Genomic DNA, 21,988 nt, shown 5'->3' on the forward strand with positions numbered 1-21,988 from the left:
TCTCCTTCTCTCTCTGCCTCTCTCCCCTGCTCGTGTTGTCTCTCTCTGTCTCTCAAAACTAAATTAAAATGGTTTTTGAAAATTAAAAAAAAACACATCAATCTTTGTTAGGAACTAAGCTTTTGTTTTGTTCTTTATTTTAGTTCTCTCAAATGATTCTTTCAGTCAACTAGGTTTGCAAAGGCTGTGTCAGAGCCCCATCTGACCTCAGCCCTGTCTGAGCATACGTTCCCTCACTGAATTCACTTCTGGAATATCTTCTCTCTGACTCCCTCTTCCTCAGACTGTTATAATGGAGATACATCATGGCCCTTGCCCACAAATGCTGTTTCTAATGGACTTTCTCAAGCTGTGTCTGGACAAACACCTTAGTGGACAATTTAGACGATTGTGGAGCCTAAGGGGAAGAAAGGGTGTGGGGGATTCTTATGTTAGGCTTACCCCAGATTTAAACTCAAAATATCCAGGGGTTCTGGCCAGGAATCTTTTTGTTTGTTTCTTGGGAGAATTTCCCAGCTTTGGGAACTTTAGCAATATTTAGCTGGATGATTTTTTTTTTTTTTTTAATGCACCAGGATATGATCTGGTCCATTCATGATCTCATCAAATAACCAAAAGATTTCTTCCTAATAAATACTCCACAGGCTTCAGAACACATCAGAAAATAAAGTGGATTGATAGATGAGTAGCAGGAAGGATAGATAGGTACGTGATAAAGGAAATGTAGTAAAATGTTCATTGTAGAATCTATACAGTAGGTTTATGGGTATTCACCGTACAATTCTTGCAACTTTATTTATTCGTTGGAAAAATTTCATAATAAAATGATGGAAGAAAAGACAGTAGGATAGAATGTTCCCTCAAAACATATTTTCTTTGAAATATTTTTTTTAATGTTTATTTATTTTTGAGACAGAAATAGCATGAGTGGTGGAGGGGCAGAGAGAGAGAGGGAGACACAGAATCCAAAGCAGGCTCCAGGCTCTGAGCTGTCAGCACACAGCCTGACATGGGGCTCGAACCCACAGCCCATGAGATCATGACCTGAGTTGAAATTGGACACTTAACCAACTGAGCCACCCAGGTGCCCCCTTCAAAACATATTTTGATGCTATACCACAACTGAATAAAATGATCAGTTTAATCGCTGATAAGTATAACTCCAGTGCCCTTAAATAATATATGTGCTATTTCTGAAGTAATGTACTATCTATGCCTATCAAGTCACATATCTTGCTTAAGTGGAATTTTTAAAAATAAATGAAGTGCTCATGTTTTACCTTGATAAAATGTAAAAGCTCTTCCTCTTTCACTCTTCCCCCTCTTTATTTGCACGTGCATTTCCTAGTTTTCAAATTATTTGAATCACATAAATAGAAAAAAACACATAGAAATATCACTTCACAAATGTCATGAGGGAAGTGAAAAAAAAATCAAGATAAAACTATAATTTCAAGGAAGGTCAACCGAGAATGTTATTGTGTTCTGTGCTAGTAACTTTGAAAAGCCTGTATTCAAAGTTGAACATTTCCTGCTGAGGAAATTGAGCTTGGAGAAATCAAGATCTTCAGGATCACGTCAGTAGTGGCCAAGTTAGAAAGAGAACACAAATGCCCTGACCTTGTTACTGTTCTTTATTCACTCTCAAAATTTACTCAGATATAAATGACTTTAAATGTCTGTGCGTAAAAATTACTGTAGTTAAAATCCTTGGTTTACATTAGTCAATAAATAGCTTTGGAACATTAATAAAATTATACTACTCAGATGTTTTTGACAAATCACATCCCTCTAAAAAGGGAGATTTAAAAATGAAACATAAGACAAGACTATCCTTGGGAGAAAATATTTGCAAGTAACATCTGATAAAGGATTTGTATCCATAATATATAAAGAACACTCAACACTCAACAAGAAAACAGACAATCCAATTTTTTTTTAATGGGTGAAAGTTCTGAATAAACTTCTCACCAAAGAAGACACAGACAGCAAATAAGCATATAAAAAGATGTTCAACATCATTAGTCATTAGGGAAATGCAAATTAAAACCACAATGAGATACCACTCTCCATGTATTAGAATGACTAGCAATAAATCAATAAACAAACAACTTACAGCACCAAGTGCTGGCAAGAATGTAGAGCAACTGGAACACTCATAGATTCTTGGTGGGAACGCCAAGTAGCACAGCCAGTTTGGGGAAAAACTCAACAGTTTCTTATAAAATTGAGTATGCCCTTAATAAGCAACTGAGTAATATCACTCCTGGGTATTTACCCAACTTAATTGAAAATTTGTGTTCCTACAAATGTTTATAGAAGCTTTATTCAAGTTGCCCCAAACTGGAAACAACCTAGCCCTTCAATAAGTGAATGAATAAACAAACTGGTGTATTTGTGCAATGGAATATCCTTGGCAATAAAAAGGGATAAACTGATTTCTCCTTCTCACCAAGGTGTAGTAATAGAGACTGTATTTACGCTCTTGACTGAAACAAACAAAAATCAATAAAGTACATGAAACACCAGTTTTCAAGACAGTGGATACCAAGCAATGAGGACCAATGGTTCCTGAAAGACAGAACGCTAATGAGGGGAGCCCTATGGTTGTCTCAACGCCTTGAGAGGTTTCCAGGACAAAGCACTGGGAGAGGGAATCCTGGTGGAGCCCGGCAGTTGAAGAGCAGAGCTGAGAATTTAGGAAAATCAAGATGGCTAGAGTTCCCAAGATACAGTAGAGTCGAAAAGGGAACTGTAAAAAGAAAGAGCTGCAGAGATCTGCAGAAAAGTCTCATCTAGCATTGAGGTGAGCACTAATCAGTGAAAGCCTGTGTAGAAACTACTTCAAGCTGCGGAAAGAAACATCTGAAAGGATTAGAAACAACAGTGCCTGGTGCTTGGACAGGACTATTTACAGCTTACGGATGACTCATATTGTCAGGTTTGAATCTGTCATCTTGCTGTCCGTTTTCTCTTTGCCCATATTTTCTTTTCTTCTTTTTCCCTTTTTCTTTTCTGCATTGTTCTGAGAAGGTTGAATATCTTTATCAATATCAACATTGATATCAATAAATGCTGATATTTATCGGGGCGCCTGGGTGGCTCAGTCAGTTGAGCGTCCGACTTCGGCTCAGGTCATGATCTCGCGGTCCGTGAGTTCAAGCCCCGCGTAGGGCTCTGTGCTGACAGCTCAGAGCCTGCAGCCTGCTTTGGATTCTGTGTTCCTCTCTCTCTGGCCCTTCCCCTCTCAAGCTCTGTCTCTCTCGCTCTCTCAAAAAGAAATAAACATTTAAAAAAAACTTTAAAAAAATAATGATATTTATCGAGATAAATATTGATATCTCTATCAACATTTTAACAACTTTGCCGGCTTCTTGGTTATAACTCTTTGCTGTTTTATTTTAGTGGTTGCGCTAAGATTTATGTTAGACCTATTTTAACTCCCCACAAACTAGCTTCAAGTGGTATCACACCATTTCATGTATGGTACGAGAACCCACTAATAGTATACTCCAATTTCTTCTCTCCAGCCTTTGTGCTGTTGTTTTCAGACATTTTGCTTTTATATATTGTACAAACATCATACTACATTACCCTTGTTTCAATAATTATTTTGTAAACAGATTCAAATAGTATGAAAATACCTTATACATTTACCAATGTAGTTGTCAACTCCTGCCTTCTTCATTCCTTTGCGTAGATCCGTGTTGCCATCCGGTCACGTTTCTCTTCTGCCTGAGGATTTCCTTTCATTTTTTTTTGTGCAATACAAAGCTGGTACCAAGGATCACAGCTTGTGTATGCCTGAAAACATTTTGATTTCACCATGATTTCTTGAAGACATTTTTGCAGGGTGTAGAACTTTACGTTGATGGGTCTTTTGCTTCATTGTCGCTTGCAGTATTAATAAACTAAACAAATAATCTCAATAGACAGAAAAATCATATGACAAGATCCACTTCTGATTAAAAAAAAAAAAAAGAAAAGAAAAGAAAACAACCTCCGGATGCTGGGGTGGCTCAACTGATTAAACGTCCGACTTCGTCTCAGGTCATGATCTCATGGTTCTGAGTTCGAGCCCCACAATACGCACTTTGCTGTCAGAGTGGAACCTACTTCAGATCCTCTGTCTCCCTCTCTCTCTGCCCCTCCCCCACTTTCTCTCTCTCTCTCTCAAAAATCAACATTAAAAAAAACTCTCAACAAACTAGATATAGAAGGGAAGTTTCTCTACCTAATAAGAGATATTAAAATAAAAAAAAAAACCCTAGAGTTAGCATATATATAATGGTTAAAAACTAAATGATTATCCCTTTGAAATCAAGAACAATACAATGATAGCCATTCTCACCATTTCTTTGCAGCATTGTCCTTACTGGACATTCTAACCAGTGCAGTAAGGGGAGGACAAGAAATTAAAGGCATTCAGTTTAGAAACAAAGACATAAACCTGTCACTTTTTCCAGATGACACAATCTTCTACATAGATAATTAAAGGGAACATAAAAAAATCTGCTGGAACTAGTAAGTGAGTTTAGCAAGATTTCAGATATAAGATCAACAGGGAAAATCAATTGCATTTCTTTTCTTTTTTTTTTTTTTACATTTTTATTTATTTTTGAGAGACAGAGACAGAGCACAAGGTGGGGGGGAGGGGCAGAGAGAGAATGAGACACAGAATCCGAAGCAGGCTCCAGGCTCTGAGCTGTCAGCACAGAGCCCGATGCGGGGCTCAAACCCACTAACTGTGAGATCATGACCTGGGCTGAAGTCGGATGCTCAACCGACTTTTGCAGGGTGTGGACATCAACACCCAGGTGGCCCCAAATCAACTGCATTTCTATATACTAGCAACATACAATCAGAAATAGAAATTTAACCAAGAGTATAATTTACAATAGCATCAGCAATATGAAATACTTAAGGACAAATCTGACAAAGATGTGAAAGTTTTGTGAAATCTACAAAACTTTCCTCAGAGAACAAAAAAGAGACATAATGAGGAGAGAGATATGTATGTTTATTGATTGAGGAATCAGTATTGTTAAGATGCAAACTCTCCTCCAAATGACCTAAAGATTCATTGAAATCCTGATAAGAGTCCTGGATGCTTTTGTAGAAAATGACAAACTGATTTTAAAATTCATATGGAAATATAAAAGACCTAGAACAGGCAATGAGATTTGGGGGGGAAATAAAAAAGAACAAAGCTGAAGGAATAACACTACCTGATTTCAAGAATTATTATAAAATTACAATAATGAAGACAATGTGGCATTTATGCGAAGATAAGTAAATAGGCCAATTTAATGAATAGAGAATCTAGAAGTAGACCCACACATATATGAACAATTGATTTAGGGCAAAGGTGCAAAGACAATTCAGTCAATAAATAGACTTTTCACCAAATGGTCCTGGAACAATTGGATATCCACAAGCAAAAATAAATAAACTTCAGTCCTTACCTTGCACCATTAAGAAACATTAACTTTAACTCAAAAATGAGCGCATAGATATAAATGTAAAACCTAAAACTATAAGCCATCCAGAAGGAAATATAGGAGAAAACTCTTGTGACTTTTCGTTAGGCAAAGATTTCTTCCATACGATACCAAAAGCATGAGTCACAAAAGAAGAAATTGATAAACTAGGCTTCAGCAGAACTTAAAAGCTTACTTTTCAAAAGATCTGTTAAGAAAACAAAAGACAGGGGGCATCTGGGTGGCTCAGTCAGTTGAGGTCCAACTTCAGCTCAGGTCATGATCTCTCACTTTGTGGGTTTGAGCCCCGCATCAGGCTCTGTGCTGACAGCTCACAGCCTGGAGCCTGCTTCAGATTCTGTGTCTCCCTCCCTCTCTCTGCCTCTTCCCCGCTTGTGATCTCTCTTTCTAAAAAATAAATAAACATTAAGAAAAAAAAAATTTTTTTAAAGAGTATGAAAGACAAGCAACGGACTGGGAGAAAATATTTAAAAATCATGTATCTGATAACAGACTTTTAATATATAACCGACGTTAAATATATTCAAAATACACCTAAAAATCTTAAAATTCAATACGAAGGAAACAATTTAAAAAAAACGAGCAAACATAAGATTCAAGCATTCATGTTGCTAGAAGAGACAGCAAATGAACTTGTAGAATAAACATCTATATCATTAGTCATCAGGGAAATGCAAATTACACACAATAAAATACCACTGCATACCAATTAGAATGGCTACAATTGAAAAAGATTGACCATACCATGTGTTGGCAACAATACAAAGAAACCAGAACTATTCTGCATTGCTAATATGAATGTAAAATGGTGGAACCACTTTGTGAGAGCTTGTCAATTTCTTAAAAAGGTCAGGGTACACCTCCCTTCTGATCCAGCCATTCCACTTTGTCCAAGAAAAATGAAAGCATAAATCCACCCCCAAAAAGTAGTGCATGAATGGTCACAGTCACTACTTGTGATAGCCCCAAGCTGGCAACAATCCAAATATCTATCAGGACAGATTATGGATGTTTATTTGCTACGAATCAACAAAGTGAGTTCTCTCCATTCAAAGGAGTACTACCCTGCAATAAAAAGGAACGGATTAATGAAATATACGAAACCAAGGATGAATCCTAAATTAATTTTGCTGAGTGAAAGAAGCCAGATAAAAAAGGAATACATATTTTATGATTTTATTCCTATAAAATTCTAGCAAATATAAATGTATCTTTAGTGATAGCAGATTGGTGGATGCTTAGGGATGGAAGAAGTCGAGAAGGACATGAGAAGTTGATAAAGGGGGACAAGGACATGATTGATCTGTCTTGTCTTGTCTTGTATTGTATTATATTGTATTTTGGAGAGAGTGCACGCAAGTGGGGGAGAAGGGAGAGAGAGGGAGAGGGAGAGAGGGAAGCTTAAGCAGATTCCAGGCTCCGTGCCCCCAACACAGGGCTTGATCCCACAACCCTGGGATCATGACCTGAGCTGAAATCAAGAGTCAGATGCTTAACCGAACTGAGACACTCAGGTGCCCCTAATATGTATTTTTAAAGCAAAAAGCACATGAGTGTATATGCTTATAAAAATATGTTCAGATAAATAAATATAGTATGCATACCTACTAATATATATATTTATTTATATTTATTTTTTATATTTAACCTTATATTTATATTTTATTTATATTATATGTTACATATTTATATATTATATATTTTATTTTTTATTATTATATTAATATATTATATTATATATTATATATTATAAATATATTTATATTTTAAATATATATTATATTTAATATTTAATATTTTAATATTAAATATATTATATATTATATATATAATATATTTTATATATTATATAACTATGTATTATATATTATAAATATATTTATATTTATAATATATAGTTATATAAATATATAATATATATAATATTAATATTATATTAATAGTATATTAATATTAATATTATATTAATAGTATGTTAATATTAATATAATATATTATATAATTTATATATTATATAATATATAATATTATATATTATAAATTTATAATATAATTTAATTTATAACATATAATATAAATATACAATATGATTTATAATATATATTTATATTATATATTATAAATATATTTATATTTATAATATATATATTATATAATTTATATGTTTATAATATATAATATATTTATATGTATATATTATTTATATATTTATAATATATATAATTTATATATTTTATATATAATTTATATATAATTATATAATATATTTATATATATTTATAATATATATAATTTATATATTTTATATATAATTTATATATAATTATATAATATATTTATATTTAACCAAAACCTTAACCAAGTGATCAAATTTAACATTATCTGGTATAAATGTATCAATAGTATGTTCCCCTGATAATGCTGTTCTGAGAAGAGTACACCAACCCTGATATTTTCCAAAATCAATACTCTAAATAAGGAAACATCAGACAAAATTAAAGAGATGGACATTTTACAAAATATTTGACTGGAATGCTTCAAAAATGTGAAGACCACAAAAGACAAAGATTGAGGAACTGTCACATATGAGAGGAAATTAAGGACGCAGAGCAATAAAATGTGAGATTCTGGATTGGTCCCTATAACAGAAAAAAAGGACATACATGGAAAACTAGAAATCCCACTAGTATCTATGTTTCATTAAGAGTATTGTACTAATGTTGACTTCTTAGTTTTAGTACTTGTACAGTATTACCATTAGCCAAAGGTGGGTAAGGACTATTTTTTTTTTTTTTTAGAGAGAGAGCGAGAGCACTGAGCAGGGGTGAGGCAGAGAGAAACAGAGAGAGAGAGAGAGAGAGAGAGAGAGAGAGAGAGAGAGAGAGAATGAATCTCAAGCAGGCTCTACACTCAGTGCAGAGCCCAATGCAGGACTCGATCCCACGACTCTGGGATCATGACCTGAGATGAATTCAAGAGTTAATGCTTACCTGACTGAGCTACCCAGGTGCCCCAGGTGAAGACTATCTTAACCACTCTTCTGTAAGTCCAAAATTATTTCAAAATACACATTTAAAAAAATGACACCAGGGGCTGCCTGGGTGGCTCAGTTGGTAAACATCCCCCTCTTGATCTCAGCTCAGGTCTTGATCTCAGAGTTGTGAGTTCAAGCCCCACGTTGGGCTCTGTACCGGGTGTGGAGCCTACTTAAAAAAATTAAAAGTGACACCAGGGACGCCTGGCCGACGCTGTCGGTGGAGGGTGCAATACTTGATCTCAGAGTTGTGAGTTTGAGTCCTACGTTGGGTGCAGAGATTACTTTTTAACAAATAAAATAAAGATGACACTAAACGTACCAAAAGAGATCATGGTAACTTAAAATAACCTCACAGTTGGAAATCCTAAGTGTGACCCCAAACTAAACAGAAATACAAGAAATTCTACTACATAAAAAAAAAATCGGGGCGCCTGGGTGGCTCAGTCGGTTAAGCGTCCAACTTCGGCTCAGGTCATGATCTCGCGGTTCGTGAGTTCAAGCCCCCCGTCGGGCTCTGTGCTGACAGCTCAGAGCCTGGAGCCTGTTTCAGATTCTGTGTCTCCCTCTCTCTCTCTCTGACGCTCCCCCATTCATGCTCGGTCTCTCTGTCTCAAAAACGAATAAACGTTAAAAAAATTAATTTGTTATTGCAAAAATAAAGTACAAACTCAGAAAACTGGGGAAAAGGTTTGCATCTTATGCACAAAGGAATAATTTTCTTAATATATAGGGAGCTCTTGCCAATCAGTAAGAAAAAGATAGACAATCCTATGGGAAAACGGTCAGGATATAAGATCAGGGTTCATTTCGTAAAAAGAATTTAAAATGACTCAAAACGATGTAAAGATGCTCAGCCTCAAGAAGAAGATGTATGAAAAGTAAAAACCCAAATACGTTTTTCTATTGAAAAGTTTTATACTTAAAATTGACAAAAGCCAAAATTTTATAATATGCTGTATGGTCAGGGAACATGTAGGAAAAAACAAAACAAAACAGACTTTCCTTAGGAGTAAAAATTGGAACAGGTCCTATAAAGTATAATTTGGTAAAATCTCTCAAAATGTTCCATATTCCTGCCTGGTGGCCTGGCGGTTCTATTTCTAGGAATTTATCCTGTAAATAGGTCTTCACAAGAAATGAAGATATTCACTGCTTCACTGGGACAGTGTTCATCGTAGCCAAAAGTCTCTTATCAGCCAAAAGGCCTGATCAAATAAATGAATGGAATACCATGCAGCCTTTCCAAAAAGGAATAATGGGGAACTATACCCAGGGTGTAAAAAAGGTAGAGAGCAAGGTGTATGATGTGCTATCCTTTATGCTTTAAAAAAAAAAAAAAAAAAAAAAAAAAGAATAAATAAATAAGTGTAACAAAACAAAAAAAACCCATAGGCCTATGTTTGTAATTGCGTAGAACATCTTTGAAATGATTCACAAGAAAGATGGGGGGTGGGGAGAGGGGAAAGTGGGTGATGGGCATTGAGGAGGGCACCTGTTGGGATGAGCACTGGGTGTTGGATGGAAACCAATTTGACAATAAATTACATTAAAACAAACAAAAAAAGAGAGCACCTGGGTGGCTCAGTCCGTTGAGCGTCCGACTTCGGCTCAGGTCGTGATCTCAGGGTCCGTGAGTTCGAGCCCTGCGTCGGGCTCTGGGCTGATGGCTCGGAGCCTGGAGCCTGTTTCAGATTCTGTGTCTCCGTCTCTCTCTGCCCCTCCCCCACTCATGCTCGCTCTCTCTCCCTTTCTGCAAAAATAAATAAACTTAAAAAAATTAAAAAAAAAAAAACCAAAAAAAGAAAGTGGGTAATAGTGTTTGCACCGGGAAGAGAAAGCAGGTGACCAGAGAAAGGAAGGTAAGAGAAATTCATTTGTCACGACCTCCTCCTACATACCTTTTATAAAATGTACCTAACTGCCTTTATTATTTAATCAAAAATTGATTAAGTGCTTAAAAATTCCTTTCCTGTGTTAAAAACGCAGGGTAAGGGGCACCTGGGTGGCTCAGTCGGTTAAGCCTCCGACTCTTGGTTTTGACTCAGTCATCACCTCCCGGTTGGTGAGTGCGAGCTCCGCATTGGGCTCTGTGCAGACAGGACGGAGCCTGCTTGGGATTCTCTGTCCCCTTCTCTCTCTGCCCCTTCCCCACTCATGCTCTCTCTCTCTCAAAAATAAATAAATAAACATTAAAATGTATATTTAAAAAAAAACGCAGGGGGGAAAGTGTGTAGGAACCATCTCAAACGATGGGAAGGGTGTATTTGGGTCACCCGGGCAGGAGCCATGGCTGCAATGATCGAGAGGCAAAGCGGAAGCCGAGGACTTGAGGCTCCTCTTTGAAGTCGGCAGCGGAGGCCCAGACGAAAGCAGGGAGACACATCTGCTAACAGGATTCCTGTCTCAGGGGTGCCCGGCTGCCATCCAGCATCCAGCCGGCACTCGGAGTCTGCCTTTATTGATAGATGAGTAAGATTGAACATGGCACCTGTGTCCAGCGAATAATCCCCTGGCACCATTTAACCAACACTTAGAGCAGCTGCTTTTGAAAAATTACCTTCGGACTGGGCCCATCCCAGCAGAACAACATCATCACCTTAAGTACTTTTCCGGTTCCCAAGAAATGAGGATTTTTTGCCGTGCCAGAGGAGACCTGAGCCGTATTTTCTTTGAAGTCACTTCTGTGGCTTTCTTTTTATTTCCTCTGCTGCCTACCTTAGATCACAAGGCCCGTGCTATCGCCATATCCTTCCAAGGGATCTCGGCGGCCCCCTTTGAAGGACTTCGGCGGCTTCTCCTTGCCCACAGCTCATTCATGCTCAGCAGTATTTACAAGGCTGCTCCCAGTCTGCTCTCACCCACTCCCGCACATCTGTGCAAACCTACTGGACTTTTCTCCAACCACATCCCCATAACCTTCCACCTCTTCGAACCATGGCTCATGCTTCTCTGTTCATCACCTTCTTAATGAACCACCACTAATTTACCAACACTTGGATCCAATGTCACCTCCTAGGGAAGTACTCCCGGCCCTACCATGCCAACCGAGGGATACCTTCTTCCTGCTTCCAGGCTGTAGGAAGCTCTATTGGAGAATTTGTCGCAATGCTTTATTATCTTACTCATTTCTTCTTCTTTTTTTTTAATGTTTCTTTATTTATTTTAAGAGAGAGAGTGCAAGTGGGGTAGGGTCAAGGAGAGAGGGAGACAGAAAATCCCAAGCAGGCTCCGTCCGCACGATCAGCACAGAGCCCCACGCAGGGCTTGATCTCAGGAACCGGGAGATCGTGACCTGAGCCGAAATCAAGAGTCAAGGTGCCCCAACCTTACTCATCTCTTCTGAACATTATTTACTTTTATATCCACAGTGTCCAGGTAACACAGCTTCTAACACATAGCGAAAGCTTGGTAATTTTCTTTCTTATGAATATGTGGATTCTCTGTTTGCAGTTTCCGGACGCCTAATTCAACACTCACGTTGTACTTAATTCTCCGATTTTTAGCCTCTTGCTTCAAGCATTGCTTCAAACATACCCGGAGGAGAGCACTGATGGCCTGTCCCACTGCAGCTCCTGCTGAAAGACATTTCTCATCCACGGAAACGTTTCCCCCAGGTTAGCTGCCCTAGTATGACTAGAGGTTCCTCACCTCCACACTCCCGTTCACTCTATTCTCCTTGCCGACATTCTCCACCTGTACCCATTAAAAACTCAAGACATGATACCACAACACAGCCACCAGAATCGTTAAAATGACAAGGGCTGTTGAGAGTACATGTTGACAAGCGTGTGGAGCGACCGGAACTTTCATTCATTGCTGATGCACGTGCAAGCTGGCATGATCGCTTTGGAAGTCGTTTGGGCTAAATACAAATTCTCGTGATGCACAGAATCTGCTCCTAGGTATATACCCAACAGTCCCTATGGGACATGAATAAGAATGCTCATAACAGGGGTGCCTGGGTGGCTCAGTCGGTTAGGCGTCCGACTTTGCTTCAGGTCATGATCTCATGGTCCGTGGGTTCGAGCCCCCCATTGGGCTCTGTGCTGACAGCTTGGAGCCTGGAGCCTGCTTCAGATTCTATGTTCTCCCTCTCTCTCTGCGCCTCCCCCGCTCATGCTCTGTCTCACTCTGTCTCTCAAAAATAAATAAGTGTTAAAAAATTTTTTTTAATGCTTGTAACATTGGGGACCCTGGGTGGCTCAGTCGGTTGAGGGTCTGACTTGATTTCGGCTCAGGTCATAATCCCAGCATCTGGGAATTGTGTCCTACCTCGGGCTCTGTGCTGAGCATGGAAACTGCTTAAAGATTCTCTCTCTCTTACTCTGCTCCTTCCCCCACTCTCTAAAAATTAAAATAATAAATTAATTTGGGACACTTGGGTGGCTCAGTCAGTTGAGCATCTGACTCTTGGTTTCAGCTCAGGCCATGATCTCAGGGTTCATGACAGTGCAGAGCCTGTAGGGGTTTCTCTCTCTCTGCCTCTCCCCCAGTCTCACTCTCTCTCTCTCTCTCAAAATAAGTAAATAAACTTAAAAAATAAGTTAATTTATTAAAGGTTAAAATAAATTAAAAAAAAGAATACTCATAACAGTGCCTCAAAATAGAACCGCCCCCAAATGTCCACCACCAGTAGGTTGGAAGAAGTGTGGTTTATTCACACAATGGAAAACTACACAGCAATGAGAATGAACCATGACTGTGCAAAGCACCACACAGACCTCACAGTGTGGAGTGGAAGATGCCAGACACAAAAGACATAAGCATTTACACTCTATGACTTAATTCACATAAAGTTCAAAACCAGGCAAAACCAATTTCTGGTGATAGAAGTCAGGATTGTTGGGGGCCCAGTAACTGGCAGGGTTGGGGATCAGGGAGCCTTCTGTGGCCCTGGTGAATGTTCTATTCCTTGATCTGGGTTGTGGTTACATGCCTTGCCTTTTCAAGACTCATTAAACTGTGCACTTAGGTTTTGTGTTATGTTTGAGTAAAACTGAAAATAAAATCTCCCCAGCACCTGGTCCACTCCTTCGCATAGGGGAAGTTCTCCGAATGGTTGGTGGTCAATTAACTAATGGAATTCTCCTTCCCGCTAAGTGCCCAAGTGCCTTTGGGGGGTAGGCTCAATCGTTTTGAATTATACTGAGACCACCAACATGTTTAATTTGACCTTAACGTCTCTACATTTGAAGAGCTGAAACGAAGACCTCTAGTAACCAGACCCTTTCACCCGGTTCTGTGCACAGCGGGGGCAGCGTGAGGATCTATTTCCCTCTGCTATCCTCATCCGGGATGGGAGCTGTTGGAGAACAGATTGCCTCTACTTGGAGTATGTTTTCTGGGGTGCTAACAATGCCGTTCGCTCATCTTCCTTCAGAGTATAATCCACAAACCAGCCGCATGTAGGGTCACTTGGGGGCTGATCAGAAATGCAAACAAATGAGGGGCGCCTGGGTGGCTCAGTCAGTTGGGTGTCCCACTTCAGCTCAGGTCATGATCTCGCAGTTGGTGGGTTCAAGCCCCGTATCAGGCTCTGTGCTGACAGCTCAGAGCCTGGAGTCTGATTCAGACTCTGTGTCTCCCTCTCTCTCAGCCCCTCCCCCGCTCACGCTCTGTCTCTCTCTGTCTCAAAAATAAATAAACGTTAAAAAAAAAAAAGAAATGCAAACAAATAAGCTTCATCTTCAGGCCAAGCAAGTCAGAATCTCAGTCGTGAGGCTCAGAATTCTGTGTTTTAATAAGATTCCCTGGTGTATTAATGGTGTCTTTTATTTTCTGTAGTTCTGATGCTGACATCTGGGGGCTTGCAGAGCCTGGAGGGCCCCTCCCAGGGCTAGCCAATTCCCAAAGTGAATGGGCACTCGCCCCCAAGCTTGCTTTTCAGTTACAAAGCAACCAGTCCAGAGCCCGCACCCCAACCACCTTCTTTATGGGGCTCTCATTCTCCAGGCCACTATTCTAATCACTGCACTAGGGGAGAAGGTACCAGACAACTAGGGATGGCCCCTTTGCCCCAGAGACCACTGAAATTACCTAACTAAGTGTAAGCCTTTTTACACTGGTTCACCCCTTCCTTTCTGAGGAAACACCTAAAACTAGCCACAGCTCTCCCTTCTCTCTCTGACCAGTGACTGACCTTGGGTATGTCCCCCACAGCATGGTGTACTACCTCCTTCTCGGGGAACTGTGAGTAATAAACCATTCTTTTGATGGCAGTCACCTCCTGATTCGTTGGCCTTACAATACTTCAAACTTTCTATTAACAAACTGTATTTTAAAACACCAGAAGATTTAGGGGTGCCTGCCTGGTTCAGTTGGTAGAGCATGTGACTCTCGATCTTGGGGTCGTGGGTTTAAGTCCCACAGTGGGTGGAGAGAGTACTTAAAAAGATAAAATCTCTAAAACACCGGGAGATTTGTATGCACGTTAGCAAATGAGAATTAGGGGCGCGTGGGTGGCAGGCAGTCAATTAAGCATCCGACTTCAGCTCAGATCATGATCTCATGGTTTGTGAATTCAAGCCCCTCACCGGGGTCTCTGCTGTCAGCACGGAGCCTGCTTCAGATCCTCTGTCCCTTCTCTTTTTCCCTCCCCTACTTGTGAAACTCTCTCTCTCTCTCAAAAATAAACATTAAAAAAAAAAGACATTTGAGAAGTAGAAATTCTCTCCTACCTCTTGCAAAAGAGCTACCTAGACCACAGCTTATCCTGAATTCACATTCCCTCCAGAAATAGGAATAAATCCCACCAGGGAAGGAAGATTACCCTTTCCCTCCTGAGCATGGCGTGAGGTCATTTGTCATTCCCAAGCGTCTCAGGTGGAAAGATGGGGGACACTGACATGCAGGTGATTTTCCCAAGCTCCTGGCCCAGTGTTGATAGAGCCTAGGTGACCAGACTCCTGGCCCCAACCCCAGCAGCACAAAAATAATCACAGAAGCTACCGCTTGTTGAAGGCATTCTAAGTGCCGGCTAAGAAATTAAGCTCTTTTTTCAGAAATGGATTATCCAATTAACATCACGATAACCCTGTTGGGTAGGTATCCCCATTTCCACAGGAGGCACCTGAAGCTCAAAAATATTAAGTGACTTTTGTTTATAAATCATGTTAGAAGCACAGTTATTATTCAAACTACTTCTTTCTGATTCCAAAGACATAGCTGTTAATGACTCCAAGATGCATATAAAAATTGAAGATGCTTTCAGCAGAATAGCTTGGAAATTAGATACGGAATTCTAATGTACCATTGCAGATTTTGAAATATGACAGTCATGAATTTTCCCATGATACTCAATGTGGAAAACTGTAATATTTCTTCATTTTTATAAATCGGATTAGAATCTGGTTTACAGCCCTCACACGCCAGACTCCACATGGAATTCAACGTCAAGTAACAATGGAAGATTTCTTCCCTATTCTGTTGGCTCTAAAAAAATGGGGGAGGAGTCTGGTCTTTAGAGTATTCTGGTATCTGATGCCCCTGAGAGTTAATGTGCTTTCGCTGTCTATGGTCTTTGTGTTTCCTAGTCAGTTTCGCCGGCCTTTATCTTCTCCATCCGGGGTTTCAAGGTGCCACCAAACCACATTCATGCGAGGTCTTGCTACCCCTGGCTTGTTGCATCCAAGAGGACCCCCATTCCCGAGGCACGCAAGGCTCTTTTGCCACATTCTTCTCCAGGTCAATTGATTCCTCCTCTGCAACTGCACTAATCTGCAACCTCTCCCTTCCACGGGCTTAATGATGTCAATCCCCATCAACATTTGCACACAGAGTCTTTAGAGTTGACCCTCTGGCTTTTCAGTCTTCCTCCACATTACAAAGGAAAACAAAACAAAATGCTTGTTATGGCCCTCTCCCAAGGAAGCTCAAAGCTAAGAGAAATGAAAGAACTGCTTTCTTTCTTTTTTTTTTTTTAACTTATTTATTTAAATTCAAGTTAGTTAACATACAATGTAGTATTGGTTTCAGGAGTAGAACCCGGTAATGGCTCTCATTCTTACCTAAGTGGTCATTAACTTGGGGCCAGAATATTAGAGCTAAAAGCAAAGCGACTCTTTTTTAACTCTCTCTGAGATCCCCCTGAGATAGGTTCCCCAGATTGAAACCCTCTGGAGGCCAGCAAGTAAATCAGCAATGCATTATTCTTTTCTTTACCTTTCAAAGCCTAACTCAAAGGTGTCTCTTCCATGAATGCTTCCTTGATTATCATTCTAAACAGAATCATTCTTTCCTCTCCCTGTTCTCACAGCAATTTGCTAAATGTCTGCCTTATTCCGTGTTAATTGCATTCTGCTTTATCTAATACAAATTTTTAAAGAAATGCCGGCCACATTTCCTAACTGGATATTTTGGAGTATAATGGTATGGCAACAGCTTTATCTAGTTCCAGCAGAGACAGAGGGAAAAATTCTTTGGCTTAATAGTCTTAACCATGAGTTGAGAAAAGAGAATCATAAATTTGCCCAAGGTTCAACATATTTCTCAAAACTTTATTGAGCAGAGTCACTTTTGCTGGCTTCAGAGTGATGACAGTCACTCGGGGTAATTTAATGCCAAGTTCTCTTGCTTAAAAACTTAACTTGGACATCAACCAAGTCTATAGAGTTGCATTCTTAGAGTGCCAAAGTACCTCAACCGCTCTGGGAGGGGAGTCTGTCCCTAGGAAATGGTGCAGAACAGCCCAAACAGGAGGGTGATTACCCTGCTGGGTGCCACAGGCTATAAATCCAACCTTGGGGCTGCAAAGTGCATCGTGGGATGCCAGCTAGCTCAGAGATGCAATCTGCTGTAGTGCAGACAGCACTCAGCTGGGGATCCGAGGCGTAGGATGCAAAAAGGAGGCATACCCGTGGACCCTTAGCCACCTGCTATATGAATATGCCTCACGGATGTGTTGACTTTCCACTCTGTAATGACCACCTTGGCGCCTCGATCCTTGTACGTCTTTTTCCCACAGTCACAGCCTCTTGGCTCTCACCTGTGGGCTCAGCTCAGGTCTGTGACCATGAATTCTAAATCATGCAGGATTTAAGGGGTCACATTTAGTCTTCTTCTCTACATGGCATCGCTAGACTATCACTTTGCTCCTTGACGCGAAGCTTCTGGAAATTCCAAGCCCACTTTTTAACCTTGTCTGGATCAATTTTGCCTCTTTGCCAAATTCTGCAGGAGCATTTCTGGTCCCTAGAGATGAATTCACTGCTTGTTTTCATGGTTCCATCCCTGAACCTCACACTTAAATTTGAGATTCCTTTACCAACTAGCCCCTGGCATTCTCATTCCCTCCTTGAACATTAGCATATGGCCCTCTGCCAGATTTCGCAGTTGCTGAGCTCTACGGGGTGTCAGAAAACCCAGGCACTACCTCTGGTCACTCCCCAGTGCTGTCTGTCATGTTGCTGCTGCTTGTCTGGGCCTCCATTTTCCTACCGCCATGATATTCTAGACTCTTTCATGAATGCACGTTCCCATGGCCTCCTGCTGTTGGGTTGGTTTCCAATTGGCTGCCCCAATTGGGCAGATCTTTCCGTCCTCAAGATATCAGCCCCCACTGGTCTGACTCACCTCCCACCAGCAGCCAACACCTGGTTTGGGTCAATTTTGTTACATTGGTGTTTTTCCAAATAATCTCTGCAGATTGTTGGTAGACATAACATACACAAAGAATTCTATAGTTAAATACATTCTTTAAAAAAATTTTTTTTAACGTTTTTATTTGAGACAGACAGAGCATGAGCAGGGGAGGGGCAGAGAGAGGGAGACACAGAATCCGAAGCAGGCTCCAGGCTCTGAGCTGTCAGCACAGAGCCCAACGTGGGGCTCGAACTCACAGATTGTGAGATCATGACCTGAGCCGAAGTCAGATGCCCAACCGACTGGGCCACTCAGGCGCCCCTATAGTTAAATATATTCTTAAAGAGAACACGTGAGACAGTTAAACGGGACCCTTTACAGGAGGACTTCACAGAGCCTCTAATATGATGACCTTTGCTGATAATATCTAAGGAGGGATATAGTGTTTAGTGTTCTCAAACCTTATTTGAACATGTTTTCCTGGGAGCCTGTTCTTAGGCTGGTGTTCCATGGAACAGAGTTTGGGAAATGGTAAATCACATTCTTCAGGTTCCAGCCCCATGTTAACCTTGACTTGTTGGCAATAATGACATCTTTGAAAGCCACAGATACAGCCCCCCCTTAATGGTGCAGTGGAGTCCCGGGGGCTGGTTTTGAATCCAACCTTCTCCCTTTTCCTTTACTGCTATTCACTTGTTCAACTCTTTAATGTTTGTTTTTAAGAGACAGAGAGAGACAGAGTACAAGCAGGGGAGGGGCAGAGAGGGACAGAGATGCAGAATCGCAAGCAGGCTCCAGGCTCCGAGCTGTCAGCACAGAGCCCGACACGGGGCTCGAACCCACAAACCGTGAGAGCATGACTTGAGCCCAAGTGGGATGCCTAACCCAGGTGCCTCCACTTGTTCAACTTCTTAAAAACTACTTAATGTACGTGCCTCTCCAGTCCTACTTCTGCTTCACAAGGTGATTGATACGCAACTGTGTACATTATCATCCACAATGGCTAGCGCTAAGCTTCGTTTATTGAACATTTGCTCTCCACTCGTCGCTGCTCTCAAAACTTCTCCCGTGTCGCCTCTTTTACGACAACAAACCCATGATGCAGGCGTAATCGTTGATTTGCCCCCCCCCCCCATTTTACAGATGGGGCTACGGAGGCACAAAAACAGCTAAATATTAACTTACCAAAGTCCACCAGCTGATTCAACTGAGATTCAGGCCGAGGTAGTTGGACTGCGGCGACATCGTTCTCAATCCCAGCGCTGTAATTTACTCATATAGCGTAAATAAACAGACATTCTTGCCCTGGTGGCGCTTATATTCCTAGTGGGAGGAAACAGGCAACAAATAAATAAGCTTAGGTCCTGCAGGGATGAGTGCCATGGGCAAAATTAAAGCAGAGTATAGCATATGCGAATGTTACTCTTCTACAGGGTGGTTAGGGAAAGCCTCTCTAAGGTGACATCTGTGCAGGGGCACCTGGTGCCTCGGTCGGTTAAGCATCCGACTTCAGCTCAGGTCATGATCTCACGGCTCGTGGGTTTGAACTTCCGATTCTGTGTCTCCCTCTCTCTCTGCCCCTCCCCGACTTGTATGCTGCCTCTCTCGGTCTCTCTCTCAAAAAAAAAAAAAATGAATACATTAAAAAAAAAATTTTTTTTAAGGTGACATTTGTGCAGGAGGAAGTGATAAGTGAAGGGAAAAGTATTCCAGGCAGAGGGAATAGCAAGGGCAAAGGCTCTGAGGCAAGAGCGCTTTGGACTGTCCACAAAGTAGCAAGGGGCCAGTGTGGATACAGCAGAGCGAGTAAGAAGGAGTAGAGTTAGCAAGATTCAGAAACACAGGTCATGTGGTGGGGATGGGGGTGGGGGTCGTCAACACGGCTAAGAAATACAGATTTATTCTGCAATGGAAAGCTGTCGGAGGGTTTGGGGCTGAGGGGAGACATTCTGACTCAGATGGCAAAGGCCATTCCAGCTTCTATCGGGGGCGTGGGGGGAGGCAAGGAGAAGCAGGAAGTCCCGGTGCAGGGATCCAGGCAAGAGATGACATCAGCTAGGTGTTAGTGGCGGAGGCGGGAGATGAAGTCAGGCTCTGGAGACATTAGGGAAAGAAACCCAGCGGGATTTCCTAATGGAGTGGACCTGGGGTGCAGAGAACGATAACTCCAAGAGTGTCACCTGGACACCTGAAGGGGTGCTGGTGGAAGATCGGGCTTCTAGAGGAAAACCACCCGTGTAAGACCCCGTGCGGTGATCACTCTTGCCTTCAGTTTCGCATTAGCGCTGCCTCCGTATGTAAGAAAACCTGCGGGTCGTCTCTCGTCAGAAAATAAGGACACGATCCGATATAATCTCCCCCCCCCCCTTTTTTTTGAGATGCCACAGAACTTCGAATCTGATTCAGGATGCTGTTGAACAGTTCTGGTGTTTCAGAGGGGGCAAAAGGAATCAAAGGCCCGTGTTTTCGCTCTTGTACAAGGAGAATGTTCGATAATAAATACGGTTGGGCCTGTGCTTGAGTTCCTGAAAAACATGGGTCCAAATATGGGTCCAGGCTGCCCCTAAAGGTGGGGCGAAAGGAGAAGAGACAGAGAGAGCTACTGAAAAGCAAGGTTCTTTAGTAGCTAAACACGGCTGGTTTAGAAATTCCGCAACAGCACAGGGGCCCTCTCTTAGGAAGGGAGAGGCAACCACAAAGCCACTATCAGGACTTCCGACATCAGGCTGGGCACTGTGGAGACCTGGATGTTTCCAAGGCAACTCTCTCTCCCACAGTTTGGCTGGACCAGCTCTTGCCTGTGACTCAGGGCATCCGTGTGACTCAAGCTGCTCTCCGCACTGCATGAGGCCACGCGTCAAGATTACTCCAGGTGACACTGTTCTCTGTGACGAAGCCAGTTACACAGGGAACAACAGAACTTAAGAAGGAGTGACTGGCTACTGAAAGGAACAATCCAAATGACAGCCCTGCCTCAGTTTAAAGCTAGGTTCTCTTTTCTGCTTATTATGGATCTTTGATAAGAAATACGATTGCTGAGAAGTCTGTTTTGCTTGCTGTTTGCTACGAGCATTGTGAGGCCTTTCCTGAATGTAACCCGCTGTGTAGTAGCATGGGTTGTAAACCTTCCTAAATGTAGTCTGATATGTGATGGAATGAGTGATTGTACATAAACTAACCGGCATTTCTCGCTTCTGTAAACCTGCTTGCTTAGCACATGCCTCACCTACCCTCCCCCCTTCCCCCTTCCCCCTTCCCCCTTCTTCCTCCCGCCACAAGTAACGGACAAAGCCTTCCCGCCAAAGGACAAAGGACGCCCAATCAGAGAACAACAAGTGTCCTTACTTTAAAATCAACTAATCAGGCCCCCCCCTCATAATTTGAAACCTCCCCTGTGCTATTTGTCTCTGTCTATAAAAACGCTGTACCAACCCTGATCGAGGCCTCTTGCGTCACCGGCGACGAGTGCGCAGAGGACCAGGTTCGAACCTGCAATAAACGACCCTTGCCGCTTGGCTTTGACTTACGACTCTGGTGGACTTTTGTGGGAGGTTTCGGAACTTCGGGCATTACAGCTACGCGTTTTCTTAAATACTTGTGTTGTATTTATCTTTCTAATGTTATTTACTTCGATCCTAGTGGGTTTTTCCCCCTAAGTCTCTTTGTAATTTATGTGCCCTTAGATACAACAGCAAATATACAACAGAAGGGAAAAATAGGAAAATTAGACTACCTCGAAGTTGGAAACTTTTGTGCTGCAAATGATACCATCAAGAAAGGGAAAAGCCCGCAGGATAGGAGGTAACATTTACAAATTGCCTGATAAGGGTCTTATCAGACCTTTATATAAAGAACTCCTACAACTCAACAG

The 21,988-nt window shown here is 41.3% G+C and overlaps 1 long non-coding RNA gene across 11 annotated transcripts in view; it reads right to left on the reverse strand.

The window, feature by feature from the left end:
* The window catches only part of LOC106983012 (uncharacterized), a 229,432-nt gene that overhangs the window by 65,980 nt on the left and 141,464 nt on the right, over nucleotides 1–21,988 (reverse strand). For 8 of the 11 annotated variants that reach the window (XR_008294312.1, XR_008294309.1, XR_008294308.1 and 5 more), the window contains one exon: nucleotides 11,855–19,440. This is a non-coding gene — a long non-coding RNA (uncharacterized LOC106983012). Of the gene's footprint in view, nucleotides 1–1,616; nucleotides 3,805–10,757; nucleotides 11,831–11,854; nucleotides 19,441–21,988 lie in introns of those variants that run through there. The other 3 variants (XR_008294304.1, XR_008294305.1, XR_008294306.1) reach the window with 3 other exon arrangements.

The sequence above is a fragment of the Acinonyx jubatus genome, chromosome E1, assembly GCF_027475565.1.
Source record: "Acinonyx jubatus isolate Ajub_Pintada_27869175 chromosome E1, VMU_Ajub_asm_v1.0, whole genome shotgun sequence".
NCBI lineage: Eukaryota > Metazoa > Chordata > Mammalia > Carnivora > Felidae > Acinonyx > Acinonyx jubatus.